Source organism: Ursus arctos, unplaced genomic scaffold (assembly GCF_023065955.2).
Source record: "Ursus arctos isolate Adak ecotype North America unplaced genomic scaffold, UrsArc2.0 scaffold_4, whole genome shotgun sequence".
Lineage (NCBI taxonomy): Eukaryota > Metazoa > Chordata > Mammalia > Carnivora > Ursidae > Ursus > Ursus arctos.
The window spans coordinates 4429937-4442111 of NW_026623056.1; the positions used below are offsets into that span (position 1 = coordinate 4429937).

Below are 12175 nucleotides of genomic sequence, written 5' to 3' on the forward strand. Positions count from 1 at the left end.
CCATCCTGCAGATATAGGAGCTCCTTGGGGTTGGGGCTGGGGCCTCAAGGCCTGGTACGCGGAAGGGGGTCTCACCGAGCGGCGGGCGGCTCCAGCTCTCCCCGTCCTCCAGCGCCTTTCGCCCCCCCGCCGGCAGGCGGCGCCCCTCCGGCCAGCCTCCCGCCGGGGTCGCGACGGGACGTGCGCGCTCAAAGGCTGCCCGGCTCGGACGCCCGCACTTCCTGGTGGGAGCGGGCCTAACGGCGGCGGCGGCGGCGGGGTCCCACTCGGGTCCCAGGGGCCGCGCTCGCTGCCCCCGCCCCTCCTCCTGGGAGCGCTCGGGGCGGAGCCGGCCGGGCGCGCTGGGCTCCCGCCCCTCTCCCGGCGGTCACCTGGGGCCGGGCGCAGCAGGTGTCTGGTCTGGCGCCCCGAGCCGGCGACGCAGAGCGCGAGCCCGGAGCCTCGACGCGTCGGGTGAGTGCGAGGGCCGGCGGTTCGCCGCTGCTTGCCTGGCCCGGGCTTCGGGAGGTCTGCGGCACCCGCGCCGCTCGCGGCTTCTCCGGCGGGCGCTTTGCGCGTCGAGGAGGGAGACGAATTTCTCTTGCAGGGATTCAGAGGCTGGGGTTTCTCTGCCACTTACGAGATCGTGGAGTAGGGCGCGGGGGCCCTTGGCGGAAAGCTGCAGACGCCCGAGCCTGGCCGCTCGGGCTTATCGTGTAGCCTCCGCGGTCTGTCGTGGGTTTGGGGTCCAGGGATGGAATCAGCTGGCCTGGGTTGGCCGGACACTCGTACCCTGTCTTCGCAGTGGAGATAGCTTTTAAACATTATAAAATAGGTGATGTTTTAGAAATGGTGTATGTAATTTTCATTCTTCTGGCACCCCGAGGTGGGTGTAAGCAGTCACGTACACAGACGCACGTGTGTTCGTTGGGTCGGACTCGGCGTCCCCTCTCCTCGCCCCTGCGCGCCGGGCACTGGCATTAAGCCTCAAGGTTTTTGCGGGGCTGTTTGTTCGCGGAGACTGTGGCGTCCTGGCTGGCTCGAAATTCTCCCTCGGTAACTTAGGACTGCCCTCCGGAACTCGGCTGAAGCTCCCTTTTCTCACCTGAGCAGGTGGCCCCGGGAGGTGTCGGCAGGGCCCAACCCCGGAATTCCAGAGGCGACCGCTAGGACCCAGCCGGCGGAGGAACGTCCAGCTGGGAGGAAACGTGCTTGCTTCGCCCCACCTTGTGCAAATGACTCGGGTAAGGCGGGGGTATGCTCAAACCCCAGAAATAAACCCACACGGATCAGAATTGCAATGGACACGTGATTGAGTGTTTGGCTCTGAGAATTGCTAATTGCTCAGGTCAAATCGTTTCGCTTGTGCTTTTCAGATTATTTTTAAAAACTTGTTTAATTATAAAAACCACTGCTTAATATACGTATCTGATTTTTTTGACAAGACTCTAAGACTGGAATCTTTCTGTGGTATCCGCGGTATCGAATTATTGGGAATTGCCAGTAGAGATCAGCCTGGCCGCTCTGAGAATCACGGGGAAGGGGAGCCTACGGTTTAAACACTGTTGAAGAGACATGACACAGCATCGTAGTGGGCGAACATTGGTTGGATCCTGATTTGAAGGAAAAAAGTTCATGAAAAATTGAGCTGATAAAGGAATTTTTACTGGTTAGTTGGTAGGATTAAGATTGGTTTTGCTATTTTTAGTAATGGTGTTATGATTTGTTGTTTTTTTTTTAAACTGATCTTTAGAACTACATACCGAAGTTGAAATACAGGTTGAAATTTAGTTTAGGGGAGCGCTGCTGGTGGAAAAGTGAGGGGGGGAGCTCCAAAGGAGATTGGCTGTGAGTTGTCACTAGCTGGGATGAAGGATGAGGTATGGAATTCCTTACACTATTGTCTCTACTGTGGTATGTTTGGCATTTTCCTTTAAAACTAACACCACCACCATCATCACCAGTGGACGTTTTTTTGCAGTGTTTCTAGATTCCAGGCCTTTCGCAGACCCTCAGTCTTTGTGTAAATCAGGTGTAAAGCTTGCTTCTCCAGACTCATTAAAAAGTCTTTTTCTCCCTCCTGTGTGCTTTATTATTATTATTATTTTTTTTTTTTTTTTTTTGTGGCTCCGAAGGCATCAGGTGTTGCTGAGCGTGACAGAGCTGAGGAGATCAAGTGGATGCAGGTGGATGCTGGGTCAGCTGTTTTGATACAAAGGGCATTAGCAAGCTGGGGATTGAGTTGTGTGCCAACAGACAGGTTGTGTAAAATGTGTTAGCAATTTTTCTGAACTGCCCAAATCCTTTCCAAGTTATGCTCATCAAAAAAACAGAGCTCAGAGTAGTAAACACATCACTTACCCACTTAAGACTGGTATATACTGGGCGCCTAGGTGGCTCAGTCGGTTAAGCATCTGCCTTCGGCTCAGGTCATGATCCCAGGCCCAGCTGGGTTTGCTCAGCGGGGAGTCTGCTTCTCCCTCTACCTCTCCCCCCTGCTTGTGCTCTCTCTCAAACTCGCTCGCTCTCGCTCGCTAATAAATAAATAAAATCTTAAAAAAATATATCTGTATAATTCTGGAAGCATGGTATACATCGATAAAAAGTGTATGTTATAAAAACAAATCACAGGGTGAGTGGAGAAGTGCTTATTGCCTGAAAGACATCGTACCTGTTTGTATTGCCCTTTTCACCTTGTTTGCCTCAGGCTTCATAATGTGTAAATATTTAGCAAAGAATTGACTCCTAAAACATTCTGCACTGTTCTTTTTGCTTTCCAAGAACCTGTTTTGAAGGGGAGGGACATGGGCAGTAATATCTGTATATTCATCCAATTTGCTCATTTTTTTTCCTCCAGATTTATCATACAATTGCTACTCATTCTGTCATGCTTGATGAGTAATTCGGAAATGTGGCGATTGCATGAGGGGGGCTGTTAAAATTGGGGGTGGGGGAGGCGTACTCCTGAAAGATAACCCTACATTTCTTAGTACTGTCAGTAGAGCTGATTTTAATGCCTCTTTGCTTTTAAGAGAAAAACGACGTTATACTGTGACCGTTGAAAGTTGGCATGCTAGATCACCCCGGCCCTTGCTGGTGTGGCTCCACTAGTGGAGAGAAGTTGTAAAGATGCTGTAAGTCGGTCTGTGGAGGAAATGCCAAGCATGTCCCAGTTTTGTCACAGGGTGTGGGGAAATGAGAACTGACAAAAATCCCCTTACAGTTGGAAAATGTCATAGTGAATTCTTGAGGATACTTGAGTGTAGTCATTTGGCCTGTGGCTCATTTTTTTCTGTGTGGGTAAAAGAAAGATGCAGCTGGTCAGTGACTCTCTTTTCTACCTCAGTTCTCTAAAACAAGAGCGTGGAGGGAGAAAACAAACTCGCTGGGCCCTTAAGTGACCAGGCAGTGACCTAATGTTTCCTGGCCTCTGTGTGAGGGTGGGGGATTTGGCGCAGAGGAGTTGATTGCTAATAGCTGTTTTAAGGAATGACCACAACTGTGATTCCATCTTCTCCCCGCCTTGCGTTATGGAAGGGTAGAAACGCATTAGGGAAGCAAATTAGTGCGTTGTTGGCCTTGAAATGAGAGGGAAAGGTGTTGGCAATTATACTTCTCTAATTTGTAAGCACCCTGCTTTCATCTGCGCCACTTCATGCCATCCTGTGGCCTAATTTCCTCGTCTTGAAACTTCCAGTTAAGGGTCATGGAACAGATGTTCTCACCTCTCTCCATATCTGGAGTTTTCGTATAGTTGAAGCTTCTGTTTTGATCTGTTTCCTTCCCCCTGAAGTCTGAGTGTTCATAGATCTCGTGGGGGGAGAGGGGGTCGAAAAGGAAGAGAAAGTACCACAAATGGAACCTCATGGAGTGGTTTTGAGGACATGTCAGGTGATGTTTTGTGCTCTTTGTCACTAGAACTGTCAGTGCATATACATACCTTAGGGGATAGAAAAGAACACATGAGGAACAAAAAGAAATGGTAGAAAAGAACACCACCAAAAAAGTAGCATGCCTTGTTTGCTTGAAAGACAAGCTTAGAGACTGGGTGTTTGGGATATGCTGGGCTAGCGCCTTGACTGGATCCTTTCAGAGCTCGGATTCAGGCTGGTGGGTGCGCGCCCCCTCAGCTAGGAGTTAGAAGTGCTGGTCGAGCGACAGCCGGCCAGGGAAGGCGGCCGCGGGTTATTGGCCAGACCTGAGGCGCTGAGGCGGGGCGGTCCTGCGTGCGGACTGTCGCCAGATCGCTGGGATTCTTTCTGGCTCTTCGGCTACCTCGCTGTGTGTCCTTGACCGATTTTTTAGGTCATTCTGAGCCTCGGTTTTCCCCTGTGTGGAAGGGAGGTAGTAATACTGCGGATCTGGTAGGGCCGTGTGGGTTCCATGGCACGTCACGCGTCGCGGAATGAGGGTCACCGGGGTTTAGCTTTTACTGTGGTTGAAGAGCCCCGCCCCCCTCACTTTTGCCTTTGTTTGCAGGACACCCCCCCCCCCATGGCTTTAGAAGGCAGGCTGCAGGGAAGAGAGGGGTCCCAGCCCTGGCCCCTCTGTTTTCAGAGTGAGCTGAGGGCTGCCCATCGGAGCTGCCTCGTGGCCTTAGAGAAATGTTCTCCACGACAAATGCTAACAGGGTGTTTGGTGCAGCGGCAGCTTTGGACCTGATGAAGAGAGCGAAGCCCGAGCCCATGCCGGTGAACCCTGAGCTTCGGCTCTGTTGTCGGGGGATTAAATCTGCCCTGACTCTGGAAAAGAGATGGACTCTCCTGGGTTCCATGTGCGTGCGGACTCCGTCCTGTGGTGGAAGGACAGGCTGATGTCAGCGTGGAATAGGGGGATGCAGGAGCCCTCGTCCCATCTCTGCCACCTTCTTTGGTGGCTTGTGGCAGATGGAGGACGCTGTGTGACCAGTGCCCCTCCGTCAGCTGGGGATAAGTGTGTCTCATAAGGGTGTTAAGAGAGCCTTACAAAAAATTTGTGAAATCCTGGCACAGGTACAGTGAAGTCCAACTTTTTTTTTTTTTTTAAGATTTTATTTACTTATTTGACAGGCAGCGAGAGAGGGAGCACAAGCAGGGGGAGTGGGAGAGGAAGAAGCAGGCTCCCAGCGGAGGAGCCCTATGTGGGGCTCGATCCCAGGACTCCGGGATCACGCCCTGAGCCGAAGGCAGACGCTTAACGGCTGCGCCACCCAAGCACCCCGGTGAAGTCCAGCTTGCCCCTTGTTAGAAGTGAAATCATAGGGCAGGTACGCTGGCGGGATAACCCTTTAACTTGGAGACATAACGGAGATGCCATTAACTAATACTTACATAGCATTTTGCAGTTTTAAAAGGAGTGATCTAATTCGATCATCAACCAGTGGTGCAGATTTATTTGTATTTGTTTCTGTTGCCTTTCATTTCCTATCAGGAGAGGTATAAAAGGGAGGTGAAGATCAGGCCAGAAATGAGCCCAGAAATGGGAACACAGCACTGGGCTTCATTAGAGGAGGTCAAGGTCAGTGTGTATTCCTTATGCCCTTAAGGAATTCTAAGGAGCCATGACATCCTGGGGAGGGAAAGGGGGAGATCGATAGTTGGGTGTTCCTAGGAAGCAGAAATCATCCATTGTGTCCAGGGAGGCTGAGTGGAGGCGCAGCTGGCCCCCTTCCCTGTTGATAGCTTCTGCCCAGCCCCATTCGTGGACGTGCCAGCTGGGGGTCAGGGAGAAAGGGAGTGGGCTGTTGGACAACTTCGTCCTCCCGGCCCGTCTCCAGACAGAGCTTCAGCAGTCCAGCCTGCCTGCATTAAACCCATTGTCCTCCTCCTTCTCTGATTTCTCTCCCTCCGCTCCCAGCAAGGTGTTCCACTGAGCTCTCTTGCAGCCTCACGCTCGCACCCCACCCCCCAGCTAATAAGCCCCCAGGCCTGCTCTCTGTCGCCGGCTCTTGGATGGACTTCTCTCCACTGCCTCCTCCACTTTCCATGGGTACCCTTCCAGCCAGTTATCCTAATCTCGCTCAGCCTCCTTCCTTTCCATTTTATTTTCTTCTGGAAAGGTGAAAGGAAAAAAATCGTCTATTACCCCCACTATTCAAGGACCCAAAGACATGAACATTTTGGCATATTTCTTGCCAGTTTTGTTGTGTTTTGCTTTAAAAAAAATGGTTTTAACATCTTACAAACATTTACTTCATTTTATGTTAGCATTTAGCAAAGTTCTCATACTGTGATTAAAATTTACCATTGCGTTTTTTCATGTCATTATAAATGCAATATGTAATAATTACATGCTATTTCAACCTTTCTTAAGCCATTCTCTTAATAGAGAACTAGGTGGTTGCTTATTTTTTGATATTATAGATCATGCTAAGTTGCATGTACAGAAACTCGATTCTGTGATACAATAAATACACTTGGTCTTGGTCCCCGGTTCTGGCACAGAGCTCCTGGTGAGAGGAGTGTCTTTTGTTATTCAGAATAAGCCCCTCTCCATTACAAGGGCGTTTATGCTGCTGAGGTGATTCTGACCTTACGGGGACTGGGTGCCAGAGGAGCCAGCCCTGTGGTTAGAGGGGTGGAGCTTGCGACCCCTTCTCCCCCGCAAGGGGCTGGAGATTGGCTTGATCACTAATGGCCAATTACTCCATCATGCCTGTGTCACGGGGTTTGGAGAGCTTCAGGTTGGTGAGCACATCGGGGTGCAGGGAGGGTGACGTGCCCAGAGCAGCTGTGGAAGCTCTGCACCCTCCCCTCGTACTTTGCCCTGTGCGGCTCTTCCGTCTGGCTGTTCCTGAATTGTAGCCGTTATAATAAACCAGTAACAGCAAAGTGTCACCCTGAGTGCGGTGAGCTGTTCAGTTGTTAAACCTGAGCAGGGTGTTGTGGGAACCCCCAGTTTTTACCTTGGTAGAAGTGTGACAGCCTGGACTCGTGGCTGGCGTCTGGAGTGGGAAGCAGCCTTCTTGGGGGCGGGGGCTGAACCCCCACCCTGCGGGGTCTGTGCGAACTCTAGGCAGTGTCAGAACTGAGTGGTGTGGAAAACCTCACGTTTGGTGTTAGAAATGTTGTGAGTAGAGATGGTGTTTTTAACCTTTTGATTCTATTTCACATTATTTGGGGATGGACTTAATTACCGAATAATTACCGAGTGCCAGGTTTTGAATAGTAAAAAGTTTTCTTTCTGATTACAAAAGCAACATATTTTCATTGCAGAGGATCCATTAAGCGTGGTGGGGGGGTGTAAAAAGTAAACGCGCCCATCCCGTGACCAATCAGAAAGTCACTGTCAGTGTAGCTTGGCTGCCCTTCGGGATGTGTGCACCTGCAGCCATGCTCTCCAGCCACGTGTGGCCGGTGGACCAGAGTCTGGGCGTCACCTGGGAGCTCGTTAGAAATGCAGAATTTCAGGGGCGCCTGGGTGGCACAGCGGTTAAGCATCTGCCTTCGGCTCAGGGCGTGATCCCGGCGTTATGGGATCGAGCCCCACATCAGGCTCCTCCACTATGAGCCTGCTTCTTCCTCTCCCACTCCCCCTGCTTGTGTTCCCTCTCTCGCTGGCTGTCTCTATCTCTGTCAAATAAATAAATAAATAAAATCTTAAAAAAAAAAAAAAAAAAGAAATGCAGAATTTCAGGCTCATGCCAGACCCTGAATCAAATCTGTTTTTTAAAAGATTTTTTTTATTTGAGAGAGAGAGTGAGAGAGAACGGGTGGGGGAGTTGGGAAGGGCAGAGGGAGAGGGAGAAGCAGACTCCCCGCTGAGCAGGGAGCCAGCTGGACTCGGGGTTCCATCCCAGGACCCCAAGATCGCAACCCAAGCCAAAGGCAGACTGTCAGCCAACTGAGCCACCCAGGCACCCCCAGAATCCATTTTTTAACAAGTCCCACACAGCTTGGCGAAGTGTTGGTTTACAGAGCCATAATCTTACTAATCACAGGGGCCTGGCACTGATTGCCCCTGATCTGTATATATACATACATTTTTCCTAGTCAGCCGGTATTGGGATAGCGCTGTCCGTACCACTGTGTTTCAGTCTCCCATCTGCCCTACCGCAAGACTGTCTGAGGGCGAGCTCACTCCCCTCGGGAACACCGATTCCGGGATCAGCGGAATCTCTGGGAAGCAGGGGAATTCCACTCTGCCCCTCTGTGAGAAGCCCTGACAGATACAGCTTTTAGCTTGCTTCTGTCATCGACCATTTGTCAGCATCTTCCAATACTCTTTCCCGCCAAGCCTGCCTTTCATGGCTGTAGGTAGTGTGACTATCATGATTCATGTGACTACGTCCCTGTTGTCAGGCACCTAAGTTGTTTTGATTCTTTGGGGGCGCGAGAGTGTTCTGTAGGCAGTTATAAATATGCCAAAATGAGCTGCTCATGGGGTACTTCCTTCCTTCAACTTTGATTATTTCCTTATGATAAATTCCTGAAGTGGAGATACTGGACCAGAAAGCATCAACATTGTAAACGCTCTTGAGGACGTACCCGGAGTGTAGGAAGTACCCTGACACTGTACCCTCCCGGGCACTGGCCGCTGTGGTCTGTAGACAGCCTCCCTGCGGAGCAGAGCTCATGCCTCCTTCGTCATCACATCTCCAGGCCTGGCTCAGAGCAGACTCTAAGTTGTGCCTCTAAGGGGGGTTGGGGGAGTGGAAGGGAAGTTACTGGAAGGGTGGTGGCTTCCTGTGGTGGCAGCGTTCCCTTCCTCCTAGCCTGAGTCCTGAGCTGTAAAAGATGCCACTGTGCAGACAGCCGCTTCAGGGCAGCTTACAGCGGTGGAGGGGCGCAGCCGTGTGTGTTGTGTGGGTGGACCCGTAGTTGGCGGGAGCCCCAAGTGCCACCTCATTTACTAGTCCTGAGTCTGCTGGCCGTGACTGGCGCCAAGCGTGGTTTTGCCTCAGAAGTCTGAGACGGTTAGGTGGTCTGACACTTTTTCTTCCCATGACCAGACCAGGAACTCATGTGAAGCAAACATCGTTCTGAAAGGTACACTCTGATTCTGACATAAAGAAAAAGCGAACGATCCATATTGCATTTGTGATTGAGTTGCAGTTTGAACCTGGATGCCTGGAAAATATTTTTAGCCCTCCATAAATGTTTTTGGAGTAAATGAGTGAATGAATATACAAAGGATAAATGGGTTTGATTCTGTTCCATAACACACATAAGTTAAATATATGTGTGTGTATCATATGATACAATTAAAACATTTAAAAATGAGTATTAAATCACTAGCCAGTCATTTTTATTAACTATTTGACATGATACGGTTTCCAAATAGACACATACCATACTTCCAGGAAATAAATGTGATAGGTTTGTCCAGTAGTAAGGTTTTTGTGGAGTTTGGAGGGCATTTTTAATCACTTAAAAATTCGTCGAGGTGCATACAATAAAATGCACAGCTCTTAAGTGTTGTGTTTTGATCAGTATATGCACCCAGATAAACAACATCCCTGTCAAGGTACAGAACATTTTCGGCGCCTAGGTGGCTCATTCTGTTAAATGTCCAACTCTTGACTTCAGCTCAGGTCATGATCTCGGGGTCCTGGGATCCAGGCCCTCGTTGGGGCTCTGCACTCTGCTTGAGGATTCTCTCTTTCTCTTCCTCTACTCCTCCCCCCACTCACTCTCACTCTCTCCCTCTCTCAAATAAATAAATAAATCTTTAAAAAAAAAAAAAAGTACAGGACATTTTCATGCTCCAGAAAGTTCTCTCATGCCCCTTTGCAGTCAGTCTCCCTACCCTAGAGGCAATTGCTGTCCTGATTTCTAGCACCGTAAGTGAGCTTTGCCTGTTCTCAAAGTTCATATAAATGAAATGTAATATACATTTTATAAATGGAATACAGTATATAATAGAACAAAACTGGCTTCTTTTTGTCAACAAGTTTTGGAGATTCATGCATGTTGTATGTTTCAGTAATTTGGTTTTTATTAACTACTCTTTTTTTTTAATATACCACAATTTATTTATCTGTTCTCCTTGGAAGATCATTTGGGTTGTTTCCAGTTTGGGGCTATTATGATGAATAAAGCTGTTATAAACGTTCTTGTACAAGTTTAAAAAACGTTTTATTGAGGTGTAATTTACATGCTCTAAAATCCACCCATCATAAGGTTACAGTTCTTTATTTTTATAGACGTTTACACCCATCACCACATTCTAATTTCAGAACATTTCTATCACCCCAAAGTTTGCACATGCCAGCTTACAGCCAAGATGGCCATTAATCTACTTTCTGTCTTTTGCCTTTTCTGGATATTTCCTATCAATGGAATCCTAGAGTACACAGTTTTTTGTGTCTGGTTTCTTTCACTTAGTATAATAGTTCTGAGGTTCATCCGCGTTGCCACATTTGTCAGTAGCTTGTCCCTTTGTATTGTTGAATACTATGTAATTTTACGGATGTGTACCGGAGTTTGTTTATCCGTTTACCAGTTGATGGATATTGTAATTGTTTCCAGTTTGGGGCCCTTGTAAATCATGCACGCGTGTTCATGTGGACCTATGTTTTTATTTTTCTTGGGTGGATTCTTAGGAGTGTGATTACTGCATCATATAGTAAGTTTATGTCTAACCTTTTAAGAAACTGCCACACTTTTCCCAGAAGTGGCTGTACAGTGTTCGTCTCACCAACAGTATAGGAGGGTCTTGATTTCCCCACATTCTTGCCAACACTCAGTGTTGTTAGTGGTTTTGATTCTAGCCGTTCAGGTGGATGCGTAACGCTCTCTCATTGCAGTTTTAATATACATTCCCCAGTGACTAATGATGCTGAGCACCCTCCATGTGCTCCGTAGTCATTCATATATCTTTGGCGAGATCTTCTGCTCATTTTTAAAATTGGGTTGTCACTGTTATCTTAGTTTCAAAATTTTAACAATATTCTTCAAAATGTTTAATAAAAATATTCATATTTTTAAAAATTCTCTTAAAAAGTCTTATCAGATATATGTTTTGCAGATATTTTCTCTGAGTCTATGACTTAGCTTTTTAATTTCTTTCTTTTTTTTTTTTTTTATTTATTTATTCAACAGAGATAGAGACAGCCAGCGAGAGAGGGAACACAAGCAGGGGGAGTGGGAGAAGAAGAAGCAGGCTCCCAGCGGAGGAGCCTGACGTGGGGCTCGATCCCATAACGCCGGGATCACGCCCTGAGCCCAAGGCAGAGGCTTAACCGCTGTGCCACCCAGGCGCCCCAGCTTTTTAATTTCTTGATGGTGCCTTTTATAGAAAAAGTTTTAAATTTTGATGAAGTCTAGTTACCCATTTTTTCCTTTAATGGTTTGTGTTTTTAAGTACACATCTAAGAGATAGTTCCTAACCTACAGGCCTTTTTTTTTTTTTTGGTGAACTTTTTCTTTTAGAGCAATTTTAGATTCACAGCAAACTTGGGCAGAAGGTACGATTTCCCGAAGAGATTCCCCGTTTACACCCCCCCTCCACACGCGCGCAGCTCCCCTGCTGTATCAGAGTGGTGTGTTCGCTGCAGTTGTTGAACCTACATTGACACATTCATAATTACCCAAAATCCAGTTTACACTGCAGTTCACTCTTGGTGGTATGTATTCTACGGGTTTGGACAAATCCGTAAAGACATGTATTCACAATTATAGTATCCTACAGAGTGATACTAAAAATCCTCTGTGCTCTGCCTGTTCTTCCCTCTCTCCCCTCTATCTCCTGGCAACCACTGATCTTTTTACTGTCTCCCTAGTTTTGCCTTTTCCCGAAAGTCATACACTTGGAATCATATAGTGTGTAGCCTTTTTAAATTGGCTTCTTTCACTTAGTAATATGCATTTAAGTTTCCTCTGTGTCTTTTCGTGGCTTGATAGTATTTTTCTTTTTAAAGCACTGAATAATGACCGTTTATCCAAGGACATCTTGGTTTCTTGCAAATTTGGGCCATTGTATGTAAAGCTGTTTAAACACTCGTGAGTAGTCTTTTGTGTGGACATAAGTTTCCAACCCCTATGGGTAAATACCAAGGAGGACGATTGTATGATAAGACATTTAGGGGCGCCTGGCTGGCTCCGTTGGTGGAGCATGTGACTCTTGCTTTCCAGGCTGAGTTTGAGCCCCATAGTGGGTGTAAAGATTGCTTAAAAACAGTCTTTTTAAAAAAAAATATGTTTAGTTTTGTAAAAAAACAAAACAAAACAAAAAGAACTGCCAGCCTGGCTTCCGAAGTAGCTGTACCATTCTGCAC

At 47.8% G+C, this 12175-nt stretch overlaps 1 protein-coding gene across 1 annotated transcript in view; it reads left to right on the forward strand.

The window, feature by feature from the left end:
- Positions 1–218: 218 nt before the first annotated feature.
- Positions 219–12175, forward strand: part of GPR160 (G protein-coupled receptor 160) — a 43258-nt gene continuing 31301 nt past the window's right edge. Inside the window, exons 1-2 of the mRNA XM_026498863.4 lie at positions 219–453; positions 1093–1223. The gene's annotated coding sequence lies outside the window, so the exon portion shown is untranslated. The remainder of the gene's footprint in view (positions 454–1092; positions 1224–12175) is intronic.